Source organism: Epargyreus clarus, unplaced genomic scaffold, assembly GCF_041222505.1.
Source record: "Epargyreus clarus isolate Ecla_fem2 unplaced genomic scaffold, WU_Ecla_fem_2.2 ptg000019l, whole genome shotgun sequence".
NCBI classification, from domain to species: domain Eukaryota; kingdom Metazoa; phylum Arthropoda; class Insecta; order Lepidoptera; family Hesperiidae; genus Epargyreus; species Epargyreus clarus.
The window spans coordinates 3,368,614-3,396,268 of NW_027332227.1; the positions used below are offsets into that span (position 1 = coordinate 3,368,614).

The 27,655-nt window shown below is 35.4% G+C and overlaps 1 protein-coding gene and 1 non-coding gene across 4 annotated transcripts in view; one reads left to right on the forward strand and one right to left on the reverse strand.

Moving 5' to 3' along the window:
• Positions 1 to 27,655, reverse strand: part of NGR-A24 (neuropeptide receptor A24) — a 146,185-nt gene that overhangs the window by 43,694 nt on the left and 74,836 nt on the right. For 2 of the 3 annotated variants that reach the window (XM_073083513.1, XM_073083511.1), the window contains exon 2: positions 14,011 to 14,038. The exons of the other annotated variant lie outside the window; for it this stretch is intronic. The gene's annotated coding sequence lies outside the window, so the exon portion shown is untranslated. The remainder of the gene's footprint in view (positions 1 to 14,010; positions 14,039 to 27,655) is intronic. 3 annotated transcript variants of the gene reach the window in all.
• Positions 18,281 to 18,372, forward strand: LOC140750506 (U6atac minor spliceosomal RNA). The gene has a single exon (XR_012103222.1). It is a non-coding gene; the product is annotated as a U6atac minor spliceosomal RNA (small nuclear RNA).

The window sequence follows — 27,655 nt, forward strand, 5'->3', positions numbered from 1 at the left end:
GTATTAATTTTACTGAATCAGCACTTGCTTAAACATGCGAAAATCATCGCGTGTAACACTTGAGAGTTTTCAAAACAAATTTCCTAAGAGTGTGTGAAGTCTGTCGATCCACATTTATATTACCCGCCAGTACATATGGCCTAAAATTCTCACATTGATCTGAGTACGACAGTAATGGGTTGACAACAAAATAAGCCAAAAATCATTAACAGCTTATTCGCTAACACTTCGATTTGAATGCTAATGAGTGGATTGAAAACAATTTGTGAGTTCAGGCTACTTTGCGCGCATTTGTTGTGAATTACCGCTAATGGAGCGGCGTTAAATATTTGTTAGTGAGGGATAATTTATTTACGTGATTCACGATGCTTTCAGCTCTGCAACGTGTTGTAATGCTTATAAATTATGTTTGTATTTTGGTATTTAGCACCTTTCGTATGCATGTCATATAAAATGATGTAGAATATTACTACGTCGTATTTTGAAGTTTCCGATTAGTATTACTTGTTTGATGAGGGTATTGTTTTCGCGTGTATGTATGTATGTCTAATTCTTTGGCGCCCCACAATACAAACGACTTCACGGATTTTAACATATTAGGTGTCGTTGGATTCGTTTAAAGTATGAGAGTAGGAAGCGCTTATACCCTTTGTTCACATAAAGAGATGACTTACCATGGAGTCACAAAGAGTGTTTTAACACAAAAACATTTCGTTTCTTTGTGGAACTTACAAACTGTGCATAAAGATGAATGTCGACGTTCCGGATGGAAACTTTTTATAACCAGAACAGGAATCGGGAACAATAGACCCGGCACCCTGAATTTGGTTTTGTGAATTGAGTTTTTTAATATTTTTTCTATTCGAATTCGATGTGGCGCGAGTTTTATGTTAGTTCTTTTATGAAAATAGCAGAAGCAACCGAACATGCCGTCTATCTGATGGTAAGCGGCCCGGGGTCACCAGGAATTAATTTCAGGATTATCATAACTTTTTTTTTTGTTTACGAGGGGGAAACCTTCAAAAGGTACTCAGTGCCGTGGGAGAGACACGGGGTTATGTGGGACTTTTACCGCATTAAAACCCCCCCGGTGGCCGTCCTCGGCGCTGCGTAGAGGACTCCGAGATCTCCAAAGGAACGCGATCGGAGTCCTTTACACAGAACACACTTTACAAAGAACACAGCAGTGCTTAACACTGTAGTTATTATACCCACATAGATGTGGCCTTCCAAATCGAACCATAAAGGGTTCTATCATAAACCATTATTGTCACTTTTACTTAGTATAAAATTAAGCCACACATTACGCCACAATATAAAAGTTTGTTCATTAACTAACATTGTACTTTCCGGCTTGATTACGTTAATGGCTTCACGTTCTTTGTTATGATAAAATGTTAATTAAATTGCTAGCATGTTAAATGGAACCTATTTGTTAAAGGCTAATTAATATGTGTAATGTATAGTGTAACAATGCACTTCAAAGGGAGACTTCAACTCGTAATAAGAGTGTCTTGTTTTGCAACTCATTAAAATGACTGAAAACTTATTCGTCTCTCAAGTAACGAAAGAAAACTTTTTGATTGCAAGTATTGTAGGCTTATTCTCTGAATTGGTTAGTTAGTATAGTTACTTACTTTTTAGGGTTCCTTACCCAAAGGGTAAAGATGGAAGCATATTAAGCTTCCGCTGTCTGTACGTCAGTCCTTCTGATACAGGGCTCTATCTCCTGAACCGTAATTGACACTTGAAATTTTTACAGAGTATTTTTCGCTTTATCTATTGAACTGTAATAGGTAAACAATTTAAATTTTCACAATGCATGTACCTACTTTTACGGCTGCTATAATAAAAAGCCTAAAAATCAAAAAATAATGAAAGCTTTGATAGTACGGAACACTCCGTGTGCGAGTTCGACTTACACTTAGCCAATTATTATAGTAGCGCTGTTTGTTCCGCTTTTAAGAGTTTTATAAGACTTCTTGTTAACGTAAGTGGTCGTTGTGTTACATTATCTTGTTATCTTGGCTTATTGCTGGCTTGTTTTTGTCTAGAACTAGTTTTGTCTTTACTAGTTTGGTTTTAAAATATGTTTTTTTTTTATAAAAAATGTATTTTATTTTTTTTGGACAGCTGAAGCAGGAAGCGATTATACTATCTAGTGTATATGATTAAATAGTATTTAAGTCCTACACACACAAATGATATAAAAAGAACACAAAAAAAATCGAGCCCGAAAGAATCGATTCTCGAAAAATCGTTCTTCGATCTTTTTCAGCTGAAAAGGGTGCAGATGGCGAAAAGAAGGTCATCAGGACCACACGAGCACTGAAATACGTATCCGTTAGCAAAAAAAATTATATAACACATTCAACCAACTTCGACCAACCGACTTCAACTTTCGACTTTCTAGGATGAAAGATCGATTCACTGAATCGATCCATTACTGAAGATCTATTAAAATAATTTTTTTTTGGTCCAAAAGATTCCTAGATTAATCGATCTCAGATCGCCAGATAAATAGGGATTTACATGGTGGTGTCACCGGAGTCAAATTTCGAAGGAGTTCTTCATTGTGTACAAATGGATTTAGCAGGAATATTATGTAAAATCACAAATGAAATTATATAGATTTACCGGGAAGTCGCAGAGACCGTTCCAATGGTGGTACGATTCACTAAGCAACCCGATATGAAAAATGGCGCAGCCCTTGGAGACTGCCGATAGAATATAAGTAACTTGTGAAATGTATCGTCGAGCTATTAGATTATTATAAGTATTTGAATGATTTTTGGTTTGCAAAGAAGTGTTAAATTTTAATTCTTGATCAGCCAGATTCTTGACCAGTTAAATTTTAATTCTTGTTCATAATTCGGTGAGGATGACGCGAGTTCCATGATTTTTGTTCATGTGCTCAACGACCCTAAGGATTTTTTCACTTCAAAAGCCCTCGAAGGATTTTATAACCTTGAAGTCCTTCGTATCTCATCATCGACCGGGTATACGAGAGAATCTTTATTTGTTACCCTGTTTAATTAAATGAGCCGTACCATTATCACGGCGGCAAAGTACTTTGGAATCCGATGACGTATTTATTGAAAACGGCGAATTTCCAATAAGTGATGAGAGATGCTTGGTATTTTCTAATAAATGTCGATTGATTTAACACTAAGTTTACCTGAGTGTCTTCGTCTTTCTCCTTCACATTCGATGTGATATATGATACCCATAATATTAAGCTTTATGTATATAATTATAATATGTAGTTAGGTATGCTTAGAAATACATGTTCCATTCAATAAATAATAGAAACAATCATATTTTAAATAACAATATGAAAGTAGCAAATAATCATGCAATCTTCCTGATGGTTAGCGGCCGCTGCCGCTCATGGACATCTGCAATCAACCTCAGATAGGATAAGAGTCCTACCTAAGGTTTATTAGCCACAAATGCATTGCCACTATTGAGGATTATTTTGGAACGTCTCCAGTTACCATATCTCCCTTCCTACACCTTCAAAAATACAGTAGATACATTGATACATACACAAGGGCTACCAGTAAGAACTGGAATGTTTTTTTTTTCATTACAGAAGAGTAGCAGACGAGCATGCAGTCCACCTGATGGTAAGTGGCTATTGCCGCCCATGGACATCTGTAATCAACCCCAGATAGGATTAGATATTTCTACCTGAGGTCGGCCACAGATTCGCCACTACCCCTGAGGACTAAGCTGGAACGCCTCGGAAAAGTCTGTCTCCCTTACCACACCCTTCAAACCGGAACACAGCAGCGCCTAACACTGCTGTTATTAGGTAGGAATGTGGAGGAATACACTTTAGGCCTCCCTTCAGTTCCAGCTGTCGTGTGGTCACCCGGGTTAAAAATGGGTACAATCGAAGTGCCAACATTGGATAAGTGATCAATAAAACAGTTTCTCCGAAAAACCCAGCAAAATTAGTGTTTGAATATGGTTTCAAAACTCAATTAACCCAATATCAAACAAAACTTTGAGGTCCACACTTTAAAGTCGATTAAGCCTTTGCGGCTTTACTACTTTGCAAGCTTTCCAGTTTAGGACGTTGTGCGGCATAGATTTAAATCATTGACACGTCCTAGTTTGCTAAAACGTAAAAAAAATAGTGTTGGCTACACAGTTAATTTTGTAATTGATTTATAGCTATTACTAACGAAAGATTTTTTATTAAAAGGTTATTTGAAAGTTCGTCAATTTCAAAGCAAGGTCTATAAAACTCTTTAGAAATAATGAAACACTTATTTTGCCGTACTTAGAAAAGCCTATTGGGGGTAAAAAGGGGGTTAGAAACTTGTATTATATTATGTTATAGAGGAAAGAAATAGAATAACTTGTCACTAATATATGAAGAATATATCAATCTTAATTAAATAAAATATATAAAATTAACAATTTAATAATTATATTAAAAATAATTCAATAACTATATTTATATTTGTAATCGAAGTTTCAAAACAGTTATGTTCTTATATGACCTAGCCAAGACTGTATCTTATCTAAAAAGCCCTGAACTAGAATATCGAATTCTAAAGGTCGGAAGGGGCGGCAAAATTTGAGTCTACCTACTGGTGGTAAACGTGTGAAACCTCCACTAAAAGCAGCATTATATTATATACTAGCTGACCCGGCAAACTTTGTACCGCCTCAAAATCTATTTATCAAATATAATTCGTATAAAATATAGCCTATATCACTAGTGGATAATGTAGCTTTCGAATGGTGAAAGAATTTTTAAAATCGGTCCAGTAGTTTTTGAGCCTATTCATTACAATCAAACAAACAAACAAAGTTTTCCTCTTTATAATATTAGCATAGATTTAATCTCTCGGCTCGTAAGAAGCCTAAATAATTTAAATCTATGAGAGGTCCATAAACAAAGCCGTTGTCGTTAAATTATAAAGCTTTCACACAATATTGTTTTAGCCGCGTACGCTCCGTAGAACTATTCTAATAAACTGTACCATACTTTAATTTACGAGCATTTACAAAGATAGTTCACATTGTTATAAATATTTAGTGTCATTATAAATAGAGGTAGAAAACGTATACTATACAGGGGAGGCAACACAAGAGCGATAGTGAGTTAATACAAAAGCGACGAACATCGCTGACGATGGCGATTGACATGCGTCTACTGATAGTTTTGGACATTTGCGCCTCGTCAAAATCTAAAATTCAATATTTATTTGTTAACAAATTTTACATTTTATAAAAAGTATTGAGGACTACCTGGTAAGCAATATTACATGCTCTGTAGCTGGTGCGTTGCATAAAAGAACTTAAGAAAGGAACAAAGATAATAATAGAAACTAATTGACTAATTACCTGTTAACATTTTCTCAGAAAAGTGCATTCAATTACCTAGGTGATTACTTTCAATTGCTGGGCAGTTTTCTAGCTCGTTTAAGTTATTGTGTTTCTAATTGACGAGATATAAAAATGGTTTAAATAAACTAGAAAGAGTATCGGAAGCATTTATTTTAATTATTCATTTCTTATGTCGAGCTCAGTATTGATCATAAAAAACGAAAGGTCTCGGGATAGACGTCACAGATCCAGAAATATGAAATGAAATAAAATACGAGTATCTTTATATTCTATAGGCCTACAGGGACACTAATAAATTTTCTGTTACAATATTTTTTCTTCTTCATAGGATCAGACATATTTTACATATTACACTCGTTATCTGCTATTCGTTTACCCCGTTGCTGGTCATTGACCTGTCCTTACACCTAGAAGAGGTCTGGAGCTACCTTAGAAACCGTACATCATATTCTTAAATAATTATATTATCACCCAGACATTAAATATGTCAAAGTTTATAATTAATCTTGAATAGACTTGGTAACATAGCGGCAATAAGTATGTGATAAACCAGTGGTTCTCAAACCCACTTTTAGACTCAATGATTTCCAAGCCCATCATCGAAGCTCAAAGGTCGTTGAAAGAAAGAAGAAATGTCTAATAACAATAATCTATGTCTGAAATACGTCAAAAAAGGTTCTATAACTGCGGGTAAAATCTTGACTTCCACATTTGATGTTTTTAGTAAACCACAAATCAATCATTGGTCCTAAGTCGATTTAACGCCCCATGATTTTCGTCGGGCCTGACACCGCCCCCTGTAGTCCTCTAACATCCTCCAGGGGGTCAGCTCACGTTGAGAACCACAGTATACGATATACGGTTCAGTTTGTAGGCAGTTAACGTGGTTTAACTATCTATCACCGTAGCCGTCGATAAAGTTATAGAACGTGCTTATCCGCAACCACTTTTGTTAAGCTGTCACAACTTCTCAAACTATTATAATTATTATCTGTCGATTAAACGACGTACATTATCGTTGAATTAATACCTGTTTCAAACAAAATAAAACAGAATAATTAAATAATCTTATATATAAAATTCTCGTGTCACGTTAGTTACCGTACTCCTCCGAAAGGGCTTTACCGATGTTCACCAAATTTTATATGCATATTCAATAGGTCTGAGAATTGGCAACTATCTATTTTTCATACCCCTAAGCGATAACAGTTGTTCACCCTTAACATTTTTTTATTTATATGGCAACACACCGTTTGCCGGGTCAGCTAGTAATTATATTAAAATAATAACTGCATATTGGAAGGGTAATATGGAGACATACGTATCCGAAGCATCAACACAAAATTGTTAATTCATGCACATTTTTGAAAACATTTTACAAAATAAATATTTGTGTTATTCAAAGTTTTTGCGTGACTTTTAACATCGAGTAGATTTAATAAATAGAAACAAAAAATATTGAAAATATTGTTACAGGTATTCATGATATGTGGTTAAAATTTCATTATTGATACGAGTATAAGAAAAATATAATAATTTAAAAATTGTAAGTATATTATTTATTAAACAATTCGGCGTTGTTCGAAAAAAAAACAATAGTTCGAAATAATAACACACACTACTATTTCTGTGTATTTGAACCGACACAAAAACATTTACTCGTACATTATATTTTCTCACTATTTATTTTACGTTTGCCTAAAATAAGTGGTAAAGTTGTTTCTCTAAAAATATTTATATTAGCTACAGTTGGCCCGACCGTAAACAAGTATTTGTTTGTGATCTGTCGAATTCAGAATTCGTTATTGTAAGTAAACAACAGTTTTATTATTAGGTACATCATGTATTTTTTCGCTGTTCATTCATATTTATGATCTCGTAGGTTGAACTCTTTGTGGTTCGACTCCGGAGGTACGACCGCCGTACCTATACGAGTATAAGCCTAGTAACAGCAGGGTTAAGCTCTGCTATGTTTAAACTTTGAAAAATGCGTTGCTACCTCAACTAAGCTGAAACGCCTCGGATAATTAAGTTCTCTTTCCACGCCTACAAAGTTTAAACATAGCGCTTAACACTGCTTATCTAAATGGCAAATGTCAAACCGGTGTACCGGTGGTGTACTCTGCTACCCCTGAGGACTAAGCTGGAACGCCTCGGAAAAGTATATCTCCCTTCAAAACGGAACTCAGCAACGCCTAACACTGCTGTTATGAAGCAGAAATAGGTGTGGCGGTGGTGCCGCCGGAGTCGAACCACAAAGGGTCCATCACCTTTAAATTTAGTCCTTTCATATTAGACCATACACTTTTATGCAAAGACAAAGGTTTACATTACACGTAAATATCTACGACATACAATGTAAATAACTTAGAATATGTATGCAAATAGTACGATATTCGTAAAGATAACATTATACTATTTCCATGGTATAAAGAGATCAAAATCAAGTGCCTTTACAGCTTACGTAGCGTATCTGTTTCGGAGATCCTGTCTAAATTTGATTTGTGAGCGAGCATCTTACTTTGAAAATACATAAATGTCAGTGGCACTGCAAGGAACCGTTGGCGACGGGCCAAGTCTTGCGGTCTATTTGTTTACGCATTTCATCCGTAACGCGTCACGGGTTTGGCTCGGGGAAGATGGATGTGTAGCCTCTGCCAGATAACAGATGCCAGGGTATAGGAACTTGGTTATGTGTATGACGAATTTTTGTAACTATATGGACACGCGTCATGTGTAGGACTTGAATTATTGAATTAGATACCTAATGAGTAGATATGGGAAACGTTTTAAATCTTATTCTCGGGTCACAATGTTAGTTACCGTACTCCTCCGAAACGGCTTTGCCGATTTTCATCAAATTTAAATGCATATTCAGTAGGTCTGAGAATCGGCTACTATGTATTTTCATACCCCTAAGTGATAAGGGTTGTTCACTCTTAACATTTTTTATTAATATGGCAACACAACGTTTGCCGGGTCAGCTAGTATTACTATAGATAAGAAAGCAGTGATAGCCCAGTGGTTGAAATTCGGCCTCTCAATCGAGGGGTCCGAGGTTTGAATCACAGGCAACTCTGATTTTTCAACATTACGTGCGTATAACAAATTGTCATTCGCTTTAACGGCGAAGGAAATTATTGTGAGGAAATCTTCATACCTGATATAAAAAAAAATCAAGGGAATGTGAAATCTACCAATATGTGAACTTGGCCAGCGCGGTGGACTATGGCCTAATCCTTTTCATTTTGAGAGGAGACCCGTGCTCAGCAGTGGGACAGTAATGAGTTGATGACGATTACTATAGATACAATGGAAAGATAATACCATAGATTTAATACCTTTCAGAGTGTTATGAAATTGAAACGAATACTCTCGAATTTTTAATCAAAATACTACAATACCATTCGCATGATTAAAATATCCATTGTATGAAAACCAATGTCAATTATTATGATTCAGGAATAACTCAAAGCAAAATTTATATTTTGGATATGAAAGTAATTAATGTTTTCTTACTATTAATATAATTTTATTCGTACTATAATGTGGTTTCGATATTTAGACTTTTGAAGAAAGAAAATGTTAAAAATATATTGAAAATGGTAAGTCCGACGGCCTTTTCTTTTTATAATATAGGAGTAGCAGATGAGCATGCAGTCCACCTGATGGTAAGTGGCTACTGCCGCCCATGGACATGTGTAATCAAACCCAGATAGGATTAGATATGCCTACCTGAGGTCGGCCACATATGCGCCGCTACCCCTGAGGACTAAGCTGGCACGCCTCGGAAAAGTATATCTCCCTTACCACACCCTTCAAAACGGAACATAGCAACTCTACCGAGAGGTAGAGAGTTTATATTCAGTTAGCTGACTTCGAATTAAGTTGTGTGAGCGAAGAGTATAGTTAAAAAGGTGTGTTGGTTTAAAGGGTAATTTATTTTTGAGTTTATCTTTTATACTGCATATTTTAAAGTTTTAAGGTTTGTATAGACCAGGGGTTTTCAACCTTTTCTAGATTAGGGACCACTTTTATGTTATTACTATCAAACTGATATTTTATTTTGTACGAAACACAGTTTGGGAACCCCTGGTAATAGATAGACAGTACAATATACTTTCGTATTGTATTCTTTCTACCGTTACTATGTTGGAAGTTCTGAAAAGCGAGTTTAAACCAACCAAATAGTAGTTTTGTTTCGGTGTAGTATAAGTAGATTTTATATTCTGTGTGAAAGGAAGGCCTTCTGAAATTGAATTTGACTGTCGTTTCAGGGGATGCTAATAACAATATCAAATTGTAAGGAAAACAGTGGACAACTTTCGAGAGGGTCCAAAACTTTTGATGGATGTACATTGTATTTACTTACTCCAAATTTGAGGGGTCTGGTAGGGTTGCGAGTAACTCCTGGAGGGTTACTACCATCTCTTAAAACAATATTATTTTAATAATATTATTTCTTTCTTTGCAGGAAATTTAACTTTTTAAGCAAAATATGACAATTTCAGTTGGTTTTATACATTCTACTAGCAGAACCCGCGGCTTCGCCCGCGTAAAAAAATATAATATGACATACAAATAACTGTAATCGTAAATTTGTTTGTACCTTTAACAATTTTAACGATAAAGTGGCATTAATGTTTAATTAATAAAAGCTTTTTTTTTCGTCACTGTGTACCTAAATTGGTTAAGGTTTCTTCAGAAACATACACTAAAACTCTAATTAGTGGACTGTAATGAAACTTTATTTAAAATATAAGTTTCCACCGTCCATCCGTCCGTCCATCTATGGGGCCTTACATACAGTGGTTCTTTCCAAGATCTCTGACTGGGCGATTAGAGCTCTCATTCTTACCACCCGCAACTCCAGAAGTCCCCCTTTAGTCTCGTACGACAGGCAGGGGATACTGTAGCCCTGTTCTAGCTCAAAATTTTAATCCAAGATCTATGTATCTATCACATCACCATCACTAATCCACGCATAACCACAACCATACCCCACGGCAGGACAAAATGTTGGCACATAGTGTGTCCAAAGTAGTTGCGACGTATCTAATCAGTATACCAAAATGTAGGCCAATTTGAATAAACTTACGCATTATCATATATAAAATTTGCAGCCGTCCACGTGGTCGTGAATTTGTCTAAATAGACGTTATCTGAAATTTCACATTTCTCAGTTCGAACTTAAAAGATTTCCGTATACATACATATAACACTAACTTTACCTCCTTAGTAGAATTTCAAAAACATCCTATGTACATATGCATCAATAAATACTTTATCAGCAAATTTCTGGAAGCTAATATTCAACACCAGCGGTCGGCAACCCGACACCCACAGGTGTTGTGTGGCCCGCGACTTTCCCTTGTGGCCCGCGGATCTGTGCGTTACTAATAATTGGCCAAGTGCAAGTCGAAACCCGCACCTGGAGGGTTCAGTACAACCAAAATTTTCATTTTTTTAAATTTCTAGTATTTAATATTGCAGCAACCATTAAAGTACACACATTACGAAAATTTTAACTGTCTACCTCTAACGGTTCAAAAGTTGGTTGGAAAAATAACGAATAGCAGTTTGTTATATGGGGTCCCCTTTTTGTTTTCAACTTTTTTTTATTTTTAGTATTTGTTGTTATAGCAGCCACCGTTATGCAACGTCTGTAAAAATTTCACATGTCTATCTATTACGGTTCCAGAGATAGAGCCCTGTGACACACGGACAGACGGACAGACAGCGAAGTCTTAGTAATAGGGTTCCGTTTTTATCCTTTAGGTACGGAACCCTAAAAAACCGCTGTTCTGCACTTCAGCACGCGCAATACATTGCCATGTTAAAAATATATGTTACTACGGCAAATGGAATTTCGCCCTACACTAAACTTCTCTGCACTCTGTTCTTTTTCCAGACACGCCAAAGGAAGTAACTTCAATAACGGTTTTTAAAGAAACTTTCTTTACTTATAGCACCCTAATGGGGTTGATTGTTGAGTTGCTAAAAATGCTGAAACAGATGTGTAAACAGAAAGGCATGATGCATACACCCTTTTATAGCCGTCTTAAGGGTTGATCTAAAAAAAAACAGTGACTCAGATGCTTCATTAAGTCCAATGATAGTTTTTCATAGTGGTTGCTTCCAAATTCACGGATTATAAAATATATAAAGTTCCAACCCCTATTCAACGACCTCAAGGGTTGATTTGGTGTGTGAAAATGGAAAAATAGTGATATATTATTTACACCCAGAAAGCAGTTTACCAATTTTCATAGACTTTGCTTCAAAATCTGCGGACTTCTAAACGAAGTTTCTACCCCTATTATACCCTCATAAGGGTAGATTTGCCATAAATGGTGTTAAAAAAGTTTTATCATTCCCAACCAATTACATTTTTTACAGTCCTTGCTTCCAAATAAACGGCTTTTAAAATAAAATTCCATCCCCTATTAAATAACCTTTAGGGTTGATATTCCAAAAACTGTTTTATAGGTGTCCTATTATTTTCAATCAGAAAGCAAATAACAATTTTCATAGACTTTGCTTAAAAAGATGCGGACTTCTAAACGAAGTTTCCACCCCTATTTTACCTTCTTAAGGGTAGATTTTCCATAAACGGTGTTAAATAAGCTCTATTATTTCGAACCAGAACGCTAAATGCTGTTTTTACAATCCTTGTTTCCAAATGAACGGATTTTAAAATAAAGTTCTATTCCCTATTAATCGAACTTAAGGGTTGATTTTCCAAAAACGGTAAAATAGGTGTTCTATTATTTACAATCAGAAAGCTGAATATTAATTTTCATAGACTTTGTTTCAAAATCTGCGGACTTCCCAACAAACTTTCAACCCCTATTTTACCCTCTTAAGGGTAGATTTTCCATAAATGGTGTTAAAAAAGTTCTATTATTTCCAACAGGAAAGCCAAATGCAAATTTTTATAGACCTTGCTTCCGAATTAACGGAGTTTGAAATAAAATTCCAACCCCCATTTAACGACCTTAAGGGATGATTTTCCAAAAACAATGAAATAGGTGATTAATTATTTTCTATCGAAAACCCAAATACCGATTTTTATACAGTTTACGTCAAATCTAGGGGACTCTCATACAAACCTACAACCCGTATTTAACCCAAATAAGGGTTGATTTTCCAAAAACGATAGAATTAAAGTTCCACTATATCTTACCAGTGAGGCAATGGCTAACTTTCATAGCGCTGGCTTTCAAATCCGAAATTTTTAAACATAAGCTGTCAACCCTTATTTTACCAACTTAAGGGTTGATTTTCCAAAAATGGTGAAATAGGTGTTTAATTATTTTCTATCGAAAACCCAAATACCGATTTTCGTACAGTTTACATCAAAACTGGGGGACTTTCATACAAACTAACAACCCTTATTTAACCCATATAAGGGTTGATTTTCCCAAAAACGCTACAATTAAAGTTCCACTATATCTAATCAGTAAGGGCAATGACTAACTTTCTAGTGCTGGCTTTCAAATTGGCAAATTCTAAATAAACTGTCAACCCTTATTTTACCAACTTAAGGGTTGATTTTCCAAAAACGATGAAAAAGGTGTTTAATTATTTTCTACCAAAGAGCTAAATACAGATTTTCATAGAGATTAGATCAAAACTGGGGGATTTTCATACAAACTTACAACATAAGGGTTGTAAGTTAACCAACCCACATAAGGGTTGATTTTCCATAAACCGTAGAATTAAAGTTCCACTATATCTAACCAGTAAAGCAATGGCTAACTTTCATAGTTCTGGCTTTCAAATTGGCAAATTGTATAATAAGCTGTCAACCCTTATTTTACCAACTTAAGGGTTGATTTTCCAAAAATGGTGAAATAGGTACTTAATTATTTTTAATCGAAACCCCAAATACCGATTTTCATAGAGTTTACATCTAAACTGGGGGAATTCCATACAAACTTACAACCCTTATTTATCCCACATAGGGGTTGATTTTCCAAAAACGGTAGAACTAAAGTTCTATTATATCTAACCAGTAAAGCAATGGCTAACTTTCATAGTGCTGGTTTTCAAAATGGCAAAATTTAAAATAAGCTGTCAACCCCTATTTAACCACCTTTAGGGTTGATTTTGAAAAAACCCTTAGATTAGATTTTTATTACTTTAAATCAGAAAGCTAAATACCAATTTTCATCCAGTTTGCTTTAAAACTGACGGACTTTCATATTAACTTTCAACCCCCATTTAACCCCCTTAATGGTGGGATATCAAAAAATCCGTTCTTAGTGCGCATCTACATTATAAAATGAAGCTATATTCAAAATTTCATGATTGTAGCTTCAGTAGTTTCGGCAAAACCTTGATTAATACGTTTCGAACGTGAGTATCTTTTCGCTTTTATATATATAGATAAGCGAAAAATTAATAAGAGTTTAAGTTTGTTCAACTGTGTATGACGGAATATTGTACTGTTTTAAGGAGGAAATAAAACTTTCCTGAACTATGATGGCTTTTAAAAGATGGTTCTGTTTGGTTACAGATGTCCATACACAAAAGTGTTATAAAAATAAACATCGGTAACTGTGTCAATATCATTGAACACTAAATGGTCTGTTTCGCTCATGAATATCTGTAATCAACTTTAGATAAGCTTAGTCCTACCTGAGGTTCGCCACAAACGTCGCTGCTCCTGCGGACAAAATTAAATTATCGTATAAGTACCGTTTTTACTACAGCCTTCAAACTAAAATGTAGTGTCGGTTAACGTTATTGTTCATCATCATCAACCCATTATTGGCCCACTGCTGGGTACGGGTCTCCTCTCAGAATGAGAAGGATTGGGCTATAGTCCACCGCGGTAATTAAGAAACCAATCAATATCTTACATAGTTTAACCAACACTTATTTATGTTAGAACTTTACATAAAAATCTTGAAGCAACCAGAGAGCGGATTTAATTAAGAATTTCATTATAAACTTTTTCTATTACCCTTTTTTGCAATTCAATCTTAAACTTTTATATTTATTTTTCCGGTATACTAGCAACACCTTGTAGGTTTTTCCGCATTGTTTTTACAGTAATGTTTTTTATACTAGAGCTCCATTAAAAATACTTCACCATCATCATCATATTCAACCCATTATTGTCCAACTGCTGGGTACGGGTTTCCTCTCAGAATGAGAAGGATTAAGCCGTAGTCCACCGCACTGGCCAAATGCGTATTGATTACAAAATCACTAACTTATCGAAATAGGGGCAAATTCGTATTTTAAAATCTCGATCTCTTAAAGTACTTAATTAAATCTAAAATTAGATCAATTTCTGTAGGTACACAAAATTTATTTTCAAAAATCAATCATACCTACGCCTTTCATAGCTCTAGGACACATAACTGAGTACCTACATACTCGTATTATGTGTGGTGAATTCAATAATCAATGAATTAAGTAATTACTTATATTTTTTGTCAAAAGTCAAAATTTCAATTTGGCAATTGGAAAACCATTCTTAAAATATGTTAATTGAAAATTCATTCTGTCATAAAACTGAATAAAATATAGATATTTCATAAAAAAAAAACTTTTATACCACCTACTAAAGGTTAACAGTTCAATGGCGGCATTTATGATATTACATTCATATTGCCTCGGGCCCACAACTTATCCTATTCTATGAGGGTCGTAAAATAAATTACTATTGCAGTAACTTCTCCATTTCTTTCCCTGATAGTGTTACTTACGCTTATAAATGGTCTGTCAACGATATCTGATAACTGTCTCCTTTAGTATATTATGAAGAAATGTTACGATCTTAGTGTATTACGGGATTTATGTCTTCTTCACACTATTAATTAAATGTATCTAGGTATGTATGTAACTAAGTAACGAAATCTTTGAACACGATTTCTATCTACTTTAAAGGTTCAGTTTAATTCAAAATTTTGAAGAATTATCAAAAACCAATGACAATACACTTTTTTAATAATTTTGTATCATTATCCTTATCGACATCCTCAGGATTAACGATATTCGAGGCGATATTATTCAAGCGCCTTAGAGAAAGTTCATCGCAAAGTTACTAGATTGAAACAATTATTACTTTTTGGTTTCAATAACTGTTTTAGCGTGATTTTAGTTTTAAATAATAATGTTATTTCCCTATAACTCAAATTTTCTGAAACATATCTATAATGCGCTCTTGTATAATGATCGGTAAAACAGAACCGTCCGCTGTCTGTTCGTGTGCCACAGGGCTCTTATCTTTTAAAAAAATATATACCGTCCAAATTGAGAACCACCTCCTTTTTGAATTGAAGTGAATACTCGTAGAAGTGGATATGAAGAGAAAAAATGTCACCAAGACAAGAAGACGAAGATGAAGATTACGACGAGAACATCGTAATGAACAACTAAGAAACAAATCAAGGACATCGTGCAAAAGGACACAGTCGTTATCAATTCAATAATAAAAATATATCAATACTTAAACTTATATAGCGGTAGACAACCTGCGATTCTTACGCGTTTACAGCCGTTTTAGTCGCGTAGTAGATAGGTACCCTCGTTTGCGCAAAGACGCCACTTGCTTGTTGTTCTCTACAAAAATGTACTTACCTAACCGAATATAAAATATGTACCTTCTCGGCCTGATAGCAGCTGAAAGGAATGAAAGAGAGCTACAGAAAGCTCTTTAGGAAGCGTGTCAAATAAATATTTTATGTTGAAGCTATGTTGCAGCACCAGTCTCGGACCGAAATTCGTGGCGAAATTGCAAACTTGGCCGACTTTACACAGTTGCCGATGAAGCGGAGAGAATTTAAATTTACGTTAAGCGAAAAGCGGAATTACCTTAGTAAAGCAAATTTTAGTGAATAAGGCCAGTATGGAAAAAGAAGGATGTGAGCACTTAAAGTTGGAGATAATGTAAAACTTGGTACACACACACTCTAATACGCGGTCATAGAACATTATATTACATAGGCAAATTATTATTTATGTCAATTAAGAGGAACCGTTATATTCTACACAATGTGTTTTGGTTCAGATTTTTAGGGTTCTGTACCCAAAGGGTAAAAACGGAACTCTATTACTAAGACTCCGCTGTCTGTCCGTCTGTCCGTCTATCACAGGGCTCTACTGCTTAAACCGTAATAGATAGACACTTGAAATTTTTACAATGTATATAAGAACTTTCCTACAGAGAGCTCTTTAGGAAGCGTGTCAAATAAATATTTTATGTTGAAGCTATGTTCTATGTTACAGCACCAGTCTCGGACCGAAATTCGTGGCGAAATTGCAAGCTTGGCCGGTTTTACACAGTTGCCGATGAAGCGGAGAGAATTTAAATGTACGTTAAGCGAAAAGCGGAATTACCTTAGTAACGTAAGTTTCAGTGAATAAGGCCAGTATGGAAAAAGAAGGATGTGAGGCACTTAAAATTAGACATAATGTGAACTTGGTACATACTCACTCTTAATACGCGGTCATAGAACATTTTATTGCATAGGCAAATTATTATTTATGTCAATTAAGAGGAAGCATTATATTCTACACAATGTGCTTTGGTTCAGATTTTTATTACTTTTCTTTAATACACCTTGAAATTTAATAGATATTAATTATTTCAGACGAGGACCGAGTTGAAATACCCCAAACCAAAAAAACCGAACCGTCTATGAAAATATAATAATAGGTGCCTCGTCCACATTAATTTTAAATCGTTATATAAATCTATCACTTGCGAATAAATCTTGTCTGCCTTGCAACATGCCTAAAATAATAGTAATGAAAAAGTATTGCCAGCGAAACATAATTTATTGAAATGAATGTTACTGTTATGATAAAATTTAAACTATATTATTTAAAATATACATGAAATACGCTCATAATTGGTCTACAATGAAATGTTACTGTTACCAAAGACTTTAAACTGTAATTATCACTCAGTTTCATGTCATTAAGTAGGTTGAAATGTGCTATCATAATTTAGGGCTGAGTTTCTCAAACTTATAGTTCCATGCACCCCTATCAGATTTTCAACAACGGTAAAATCTCTTTTACAAAACAGGCTAAAGACGAAACAAATAAGATTAATATGTTAATTAAAATAAATACAGACATAAATACCAATAGATATGGGTCATTAGTTGATGGTTCTTCGCGTAAATTTTAAGAGCAGCTTTGCTTAATTCCATTTTAATTTATATTAAGACATGTTTAAGCAGCCATTATATAATTTTCGTAGCGTACCCCTCCATTACTATCGTACCCCACTTTGAGAAACCCTGATGGGGTTCGTGTTGCGTTCATATTTCGTAGTAAGACATTATACAAGTTTAAACATTAGCCGTGGTTATGAGGAATATTCTGGAGCACGCCAACTGACGCCTGTGCCTTGTGTCCTTCGGTGATGTATTAAAATTGCTAATATTTTCAGGCTTCACGTTTTTATTCCAAGTGGATTAATAATGCGCTCGTAAAACTTCGAAATTAAGGCAAGTGAAATATTTCAAGCCGAATTTAGACTCTTTCATCATCATTCATTCATCATCAACCCATTACTGTCCCACTGCTGGGCACGGGTCTCCTCTCAGAATGAGAAGGATTAGGCCATAGTCCACCGCGCTGGCCAAGTGCGTATTGGTAGACTTCACATACCCTTAAGATTTTATTTTTTTTATAAATCTCTCAGGTATGCAGGTTTCCTCACGATGTTTTTCCTTCACCGTTTAAGCAAGTGATAATTAATTTCTAATACGCACATTAATTTGAAAATCAGAGGTGCGTGCCCTGGGATTTGAACCTCGGACCCCTCGATCGAGAGGCCGCGTTTCTTAACCACTAGGCTATCACTGCTTAGACTCTTTGGTGTTACCTAACTAATATTATAATGCGTTAGCTACACGATTTAGGTTCGTATGTAATGAAACCGGTGTCTATTGAAAGGAGAGACGGTTAGCTCTCCCCTTGACAAGGATGGAACACATAAATGGTTAAGGGCACAAATCTTGGCCACATTTTTTGTCCCTGTAGTTCCTGGACCAGAATAGGGCTACGGTATCCCCTGCCTGTCGTAAGAGGCGACTATAAGGGGGCTTCCGGGGTTGCGGGCGGCAAGAGTGGGAGCTCGAACCGCCCGGCCAGCGGAACCGGGAAGGATGACGATACCGTGGTACGTCATACGTGTGGTCGCATACCGTCGTACGCACCAGATGGTGTGGTGAGTTTCAAGCTCACCTGGGCGGAGCTCGACGGGGCAACGCGCTAAGAGGACTCCGGTTGCGTTTCTTTGGAGATCCCGGAGCCCTCTACGCAGCGCAGAGGACGGCCACCGTGGGGGTTTTTGGGCGGTAAAAATTCTACATAACCCGGCGTCGCTCCCACGTTGTCGGGTACCTTTCGAAGGATTCCCCCTCGATAACAAAAAAAAGTTTGGAAAATCCAAAAGTGCACGACTCATAATGCTCATTTAATTATGAAATATAAAAAAAAGAACAAAAAAACTTAAGTCGATCAAAATTAATTGCCGAAAAAACAGCTGTAGTAGGAAGAAGGTACTGCACAAGCGCCCCTGGTGGAATAAATGTACATAATATCTATAGATATATCACCATCCATATGTTAATTTTCTATGAATATAAATAGATGTACAGTCTTGTAGTTTTCGTTTTTTATTAATTGTAATTAAACGACACTGAAATAATTAGCCATTTGCATTCAGTGACCTACAATTGTCGATTAGAATTTAAAAAATGATAGTTTTCGTTTTTTATTAATTGCAATTAAACGACACTGAATTAATTAATCATTCGCATTCAGTGACCTACAATCGTCGAATAGAATTTTTAAAAAAAAATTAACTCAAATGATGGATTTTTTCACAAGTTACAGTGTTTTCAGGTTTCACACATGACGGACAGGAAAATTTTTTGACCTATTTTGGTGTTTTTTTCCAATTCTATTGCAGTAAATCAATTTTTAAAAAGTATGGAATTAATCTCCATTAAATTATCTCGACAATAGTATGCAAAATATCTTGATTCCGTGAACTATCAAGGCTATAATAATAAAAATAGCCGCCAAAATGAAGCGAAAAAAATTTTTCGATCGTAAAGCACTCTCTGATGCTTCGCATCATGAGTCGTGCAAAATGGTAATGAAACCGATTAACTTAATAAAGTAAAGTAAGTAAGTTGATATCACAAAAATTCCAAATTGTAAACACATTTGCATATCACGAAATCTTTTTACACGTATCGCATTGAAGCACAGCTTGAACTGAAAGAGGCTTAACAGGAGTGGCTTTGAGTGTAAATTGTATTTGAATACAAAGCTTTTTTTAATACGAATATTTTCTTTTTCAGATTCAGGTTCAGTGCCCTTAGATGAGTTTTTACGTTTTGACAAAAATGACTGTTTTTGTTTTTGTTTATGTATTTCCCATATATTTTCAAGCAGTTCTGATACAATCCGCTCGGGCGCTGATTGTAAATGTATGGGCAACTACGTATACAAAACAGAAAACAGTCATTTTTGTTGCATAAAATCAGATTACATAAATGTGTAACTGAGTTCAAAAAGCTTTTTATTACCTTATGATTGCTGGCTCAAAAATTTATTTATTGACCTCACAGAACAAGCACTGTCAAATGTGAAAAGAATACGACTTTTTAACTTTACGAATAAAATTATTTTAAAATCTTTTTTACATTTATTTATAACACCATAAAATGTGTCTTTTATCAAGTTGTGGATTACAGCTGGCACTACCGCATGTGACAGATCACCGCGAAATAAAATCCGTCTAGCAACTTGCGATGAAAATACTTTACACGGGTAAAGAACATTCTCTACACTCATAGCACCACATTTGTATATGTCGAGGGTGTCAGGGTCTTACACAGATATTTTATAGTAACAACCAGACTCAAATCCAAAATCGTCAATTGGACGTCTACCTTACCGGATATTTTTTTATATAATGTAAGAGTAGCACCTGATGGTAAGTGGCTACTGCCCAGGACATCGTAGTCAAACGCCTATAGGATTATATTAACAATTCTCAATATTCACCAGAAATCTCATTCTTTTATATTGCGCGCAATTTTGTTCAAAACTCGGATTAATAAACAGACATACAAATGCGTAGAGCCCTAGAGATTGTTAAAAAATGTTAATTCTTGTATTTTGAAGCGTGAAACAAGGATACATTTTGATTTTTTATATATTTATGTAGATTTAAAGGTGGTAGAGCCCTCTGTGGTTCACCTCTGGAGGCACCACCGCCACCTTTTTTCCGCCTAATTACAGCTTAGTGTTATGTAGCCGACCTCATTTATGAATCTGATCTTATCTGGGGTTACAGATATCCATGATGGGTGGCAGTAGCCACTTACCATCAGGTGGACTAAATGCCCATATGTTACATTATAATAAAAAAAATAAGTTGCAAGAAATACTTCAAAAAAAAACAAAAAAACAAAGCGTAAAACTCCGTTCATCAAATAAATGAAGAAACGATTTAATTTTTCGCGGTAATCTATCTCGACGTCAAGTGATATGAACATCGTCCGTAATGTTACTGACGGTCTCGAAATTAAATTACTGACGCAGCCGATGGCGACTAAAATGTGGGCGATGGACAATTATCACGACTGACGTTAATGGCATTACGGCCAAATATTCGCGGATTGGGCTTCGGAAATGACTGATATCACCGCGGAAATTGTATGAACAGTTTCCGATGGAGGAATCTAAAAGATTTTGTTTTGAAATTGAATAGCCATTTCGATGGTATATATGATGGTATATATGCTATATAGATGGTATAAAGCAAATTGTATGACTACATTTGCTCGCAACAACTTCAGAGCGGACTAGCAGTTTGGCGCGGATTATACCTATCTATTCATAGAAAGTTATGACTTATGACTTATGATTGTATATGGGGTGTAGAGTCTGAAGATGACAGAATACCTATATTTGATTTATTTCAATGACCACGTTGGAGAGTCGCAGATTGATAGATAAATTTGCTCGAATTGTTTTTTAACGTTTACGAACCGCGTAACATGACAATTGACTTGTGTGTTATTATTGAAATGAAACGATTTCGAAACGATCGACGGCAAAAAGTCTTTACTAAAGTAATCGGTAAAATGTCGTACCTTTACGGCTAAGAACGCCCGGTTTTTATTCAGTGATTCCTTCACTTGACCTGAAATTATCAAAAGGGCACAGGATCGATTAGGAGGGCTACTGAACCGTCATCGGAGATGTAGGGATTTGCGGGACTCGGGAGCTTGGGCGGGATAAGTGTCTTAATCGAGGATGAGGGAAAAATGAGTCAAATTAGGGATATCGCCAACTTTCACATTCAGATGGGCTGCTCGCAATCTCGGGGATTAAGCGGCTTGATGAGAAAAGGAAAGAATATTACAGAAAATAGTACATGGAATTTTGTATAGAGCAGATATATTTACAGATTTTTATTTGTTTCTGACGCGTTAGAAATTAAACATGTAGTATTTTTTTTCGAATTTATTTAATTCTCTCCTTGCTGGTTTTATAAGTCGCCCAGTGATTGACATCACAGACTTATTAAAATGCATGCTTTTTACATATTGTTGTTTGATCTTGATTCCTCAACTTAGCTTTATTCTGGTAGCTGTACTACGTTTTTTTACAAGGAAGGAAACGAAGTATGGATTCTAGCTATAGCTGCGGATGCGACGTATCGCGATCGGCATATAACTATAGCAGTAGCTAGCTATATCGGTGTAGCTAAAGCATCTTCATAGCATATTTTGCTTGCTAATGAAGTTATGAAGGACCTCGCAACTTCTTAGTTACCTACCATATCTCTGGTGCAAAGGCACCCTATAGATAGTCAAGAACGGCCAAACAAGGAAAACAAAATCCATTGGTAAACAAAAGAGAAAAGCCATTTAATTGTTTTGTCTTGCCTATAAAATACTGATTCGAAACTAATTTATTTATATTAAACATAAGTCGTAATTGTATATTGTTATTTAATTACAATCAAAGTCACTGAATTGTTTTGTTTTATTACAAAAGTTCTTAAGTAATTTCGTTTTAATACGTAATTGAAAATTTAACAATCTCCTAATGTTAAATATGAGCTAAGTTTTGAATTATAATTGAATTTTGGTCTGAAATCTCTCTAAGGGTTCGCTCACATGCGAATCATATGACATATGACATTAAATTTCATAATGTAATTTAACACACAAAACTATTTATAGTAGTAGAATAATATATTATAGTGTTATTAATATGGTAAGGTATATTACCTACGTTTTTGATTTACGTACCTACGAAATTATTACGATTTACAATTCATACGGTTAAAAGATTTTTTATTTAAAGGCAAGGAAACTTAAAAGCAACCGTAAAATTTGACATATCGTTTAAAAAAACTTTTATATTTTAAGGTCACTGTCAATTTAATTTGAAAAAATGTTTAATACCTTTATTCTGTAACTAAATGTGAATTAGGTTTGCCAAATGTTGGATAATTGGTCTGCGTAAGGTATGTTTGCCGGCCACAAGACTTATCTAAGCTCGTCTCGATAAGGTAAAATAGAAACAACTGAAGCGGAAAGGATCAAGAAAAAGGATACAGTACAGTCAGCAGATTGATAGCGGGGAAACGGTTAGCAAATGAATGCCCATCGCGTACCATACCCGGTGCGTGAGGGATCGGTTTGGCCGTGGATAGATGGTCTAGGGCGAAATGATCACATTTATCGTGCAACCGACATGCCAACCATTGATAGTTGGATCGAGTGGATTTATCGCCGGAAATTACACTTTATCGATACATTTTGCAAGTAACGACAAGTTTTATGAGTTTCGTTTCCGGAAAAATGGCGTCGTTATGATGTGTTGTAATATCGAAGTGCTTTCAAAACTTAACTCGCCAATAAAGTTTTGGTAAAATCTATATTCACTTAATAAGTAATACAGTTATAATGTTATTATTCATTAGAAGCGTAATGATTGTTTGATTCTAGTAGGGAATATCTAATAGCGCGCCTTGGGGGAACGATTGACTTGTAAGTAGCGACGGGGAAAGGCACACACTGTCTTATGCCGTCATATCTGTCCGCCACCGACATCAATAAGATGATAAAATATAAGCAAGTGAAGCGGAAAAAATCAAGAAAAAGGATACAGTACAGTCAGCAGATTGATAGCGGGGAAACGGTTAGCAAATGAATGCCCATCGCGTACCATACCCACTGCGTGAGGGATTGGTTTGGCCGTGGATAGATGGTCTAGGGCGAAATGATCACATTTATCGTGCAACCGACATGCCAACCATTGATAGTTGGATCGAGTGGATTTATCGCCGGAAATTACACTTTATCGATACATTTTGCAAGTAACGACAAGTTTTATGAGTTTCGTTTCCGGAAAAATGGCGTCGTTATGATGTGTTGTAATATCGAAGTGCTTTCAAAACTTAACTCGCCAATAAAGTTTTGGTAAAATCTATATTCACTTAATAAGTAATACAGTTATAATGTTATTATTCATTAGAAGCGTAATGATTGTTTGATTCTAGTAGGGAATATCTAATAGCGCGCCTTGGGGGAACGATTGACTTGTAAGTAGCGACGGGGAAAGGCACACACTGTCTTATGCCGTCATATCTGTCCGCCACCGACATCAATAAGATGATAAAATATAAGCAAGTGAAGCGGAAAAAATCAAGAAAAAGGATACAGTACAGTCAGCAGATTGATAGCGGGGAAACGGTTAGCAAATGAATGCCCATCGCGTACCATACCCACTGCGTGAGGGATTGGTATGGCCGTGGAATGGATGGTCCAGGGCGAAATGATCACATAAATTTGTGCCACCCATTGATAGTTGAATCGAGTGGATTTATCGCCGGAAATTACACTTTATCGATACATTTTGCAAGTAACAAGTTTTATGAGTTTCGAATCCGGAAAAATGGCGTCGTTGTGATATTTTGTAATATCAAAGTCTTTTCCAAATGTAACCCTTCAAATAAATTTCAATCAAAGTAACATGTCTAAGTAGTAGGTAGTTATTAGTACAATATTAGGACATAATGTGATTATTAAGTAGCTGTGTAATCATTGTTTTATATTAATGTAAAACATGTTATTTACGTGCGTTGGTATTATTACGTATTTAATTCGTGACAGCAAAGGTTATGACAATCTCTTATGCCGTCATATCTTTATCCATATCAATAAGATGTTAAAATATAAGCAACCGAAATGGAAAAGATCATGCTAAAGGAAACAATATGGTCACCAGATTGATATTGAAGTAGGGTACCAAACGTTTAACAAATGCCGTATGTGATAAGCAATGCATAGAGAATGTATGGACTTGAATGGGTAGTCCAGGGCGAAACGATCACATAAATCTACGCCACCGACTGCCAACCACTGATAGTTGAATCAATCGAGTGGATTTATTTTATCGATACATTTTGCAAGTAAAGAGCAAGTTTTATGATTTTCGTTTCCAGAAAAATGAAAAATTGAAAAATATAAAAATTAAAAATCGCGTTTTATAATTTGGATTTGTTTTATCATCATCATCAACCTATTATTGTCCCACTGCTGGGCACGGGTTTCCTCTCAGTATGAGAAGGATTAGGCCAGAGTCCACCGCGCTGGCCAAGTGCGTATTGGTGGACTTCACATACCTTTGAGATTTTTTATTTTATAAATCTATTAGGTATGTAGGTTTCTTCACGATGTTTTCCTTCACCGTTTAAGCTAGTGATAATTAATTTCTAATATGCACATGATTTCGAAAAATCAAAGGTGCCTGGGATTTGAACCTCGGACCCCTCGATCGAAAGACCAAGTTTCTTAACCCCCCCTAGTGCCCCTAGATTTGTTTAATTACCTTTATTGCGTAAGCGTGTTTTTATTTTGTTTTATTTGTAAATGTAATAATTAATCTAAGTTACTAGCACAATATATTTGTATTATAATATTAGATAAATAGTTTAATAGCAATAACAGTGAATTTATTATTAATAAAATAAGCTTATAACCCAGTTAACTCTTAATTAAAATAGGGTCCATCGTTCATGAACTATAACTTTGAAGGGCTAATTATATTCGATGAAGCAATAAAATTCTGATGAAAATAATTAATTAACTTCGTTGACTTTCGTACTTAGTCCAAACACTTTAATTTTGTTTATTGGGTACTACAAAATACAAATTCCTCTGTTATTTCATGGATAATGAAATTTGATTGAAATATTTATTGTAAATATTTGAAATTAAGTAGGAACGTAGAGACAGTATGGTTTGATTGGCGGTTGGTCCACCACAGTCTATCGTGAAGTACTTCTTATGTTTCGGTGGCAAGGTATCGTTACCGTCTGATTTACATATGACGCAATCATCTAAGTCCTCGAAAGGGGCAACGCATCTGTAACCCACTTCTAATGGAGCCCCCGTTCTATATGTATGGCTAGATGATATGCAGTGACTTCATACTAGCAGATGTATTGCAATTATTCAAAGTTAAAAAGAACAAAGCTTGTAAAATATAATACCTTTATATTGACAATTTTGGAGGTGGTAGGACCCTTTGTGATTCGACTCCGGCGGCACCACCGCCACACCTATTTCTGCCTCATAACAGCAGTGTTAGGCGCTGCCGTGTGCTGGTTTGAAGGGAGACATCTTTTTCAGAGGCGTTCCAGCTTAGTCTTCAGGAGTAACGGCGCATCTGTGGCCGACCTCAGGTAGGAATATCTAATCCTATCTGGGGTTGATTACAAATGTCCATGGGCTTCAGTAGCCACTTACCATCAGGTGGACTGCATGCTCGTTTGCTGCTCCAATATTATTAAAAAATTGACCATAAAATAAGTTTCATCATCAAACTAAGTCTGTTGCAGGAATTCAAGTAGGTCAATCGGAATAAAAAGGGTTAAGTTAAACCAGCCCGCTGGCGAAAGTGCGGATTGATAGACGCACACCCTTGAGAGGTAATGGAGAAAGGTTTCCTTTCCGTTAAAGTAAGTGATAAGTTCTAGTATGAGCATGACTTTGAAAATCAGAGGGATTCAAACCGGTAACATTGATGTGTGATTCCGAAAACTATGTAACTAACAATCGCTGCTTAAAAAAGTAAGTATTTCAAATGATAATGAAAAATATATTAATCATGGATATCGAAGTCTTGATCTATTTTATTTAGAACTCTTCTTTGGGTTTCGATTCAAATGAAAATTTTGTTCCATAGTTGGTAGTGAACATTTAATTTTGGGTGTATGACATGTCTATTTGCATTTACATTATATCTATATACATAATTATATTATGTGGTTAATATTAACGACTTTTAGTAAGATCAATAAAATATTATAAAATGTATAGTTTTTATTGAATTCGATATTTTTGCGGATACTAGTAAAATACATGTGACATAATGATATTTGATTAAATAAATACTTTTGTAATATTAATACTAGTATATATTAAATTACCAAATCTAAAAGCCCCGATCAAGTTAATGGACCATTGCGTTTCAATGTTATACAAAAAAGTTTTCAAAGAATGTGAGCTTTCAGTGAAACTTTCTTAAAGCAGGTTATCGACTCCACATTAGCCTTTTTCTTTCATGTTTTATTTAGCCAAGTGTGTTATAAGTGACTTTGCATAAAACACTTTCGAACTAAACTATTTATGGTAAGTCACTTTAAGTTTAAAATTTACTTACATTTACATTCCTGTCGATGTAGCTCTTATTCAAATGAGTTTGATAAGACGAGTTTACATTTTGACAGAAGAAAAAGAATGAAATTGTAAAAATACACTTTTACTTTAGAAAGGAAAAAGATGTGTTTTTACTATTTTTTATATAATATAGGAGTAGCAGACGAGCATGGTAAGTAGCTGCTGCCGCTCATGGACATCTGTAATCAACCCCAGATAGGATTAGATATTCCTACCTGAGGTCGGCCACAGATGCGCCGCTACCCCTGAGGACTAAGCTGGAAAGTTTTGGAAAAGCAGCGCTACACCACTTTTAATACTAATTGCGGGCGCAACACTAATTTCACGAATTAGTCAGAGGAAGCTGTAGGGAACATTTAGATTAAATCGCTTACATTAGCACCACACATGTGCCAGTACGTAAATGAGGAACGCGTAACATGTTAATGAAACTTGATTAAAATATATACAGAAATATATAACGGTTTATGTGATAAGTGACACGCGGGATTGAAAACTAATTAGAAATGTCTAAGGGCTCGTACACAAAACTG